The following is a 210-nucleotide window of genomic DNA, read 5'->3' as shown; positions in this document are numbered from 1 at the left end:
TGTTCTCACTCCCTCCACGGGGAGCGCCTATCCCATCCACCGTTATCGCAGATGTGTTGACATGTGCGCCAGGAGTGTGGGAAGCAAAACACTTGTGCAGTCCAGACGGTGCCCTCGCTTCCCCTCTTTATCCGGAGTCCAATTCATTACATCTCAACATGCCGGCGACTTTGGAAAAGTTATTGTTATGGATTTTCTTTATTCGTCCAT

At 50.0% G+C, this 210-nt stretch overlaps 1 protein-coding gene across 1 annotated transcript in view; it reads right to left on the bottom strand.

Annotated features, from left to right (window-relative positions):
* LOC119594179 (restin homolog) overlaps nt 1-210 on the bottom strand; it is a gene marked incomplete at its 3' end in the record, with an annotated part of 178,844 nt that overhangs the window by 39,779 nt on the left and 138,855 nt on the right.

Source organism: Penaeus monodon, chromosome 33, assembly GCF_015228065.2.
Source record: "Penaeus monodon isolate SGIC_2016 chromosome 33, NSTDA_Pmon_1, whole genome shotgun sequence".
Lineage (NCBI taxonomy): Eukaryota > Metazoa > Arthropoda > Malacostraca > Decapoda > Penaeidae > Penaeus > Penaeus monodon.
Note: the sequence above shows the minus strand (reverse complement) of the source record. Positions and strands in the feature narration are given on the sequence as shown.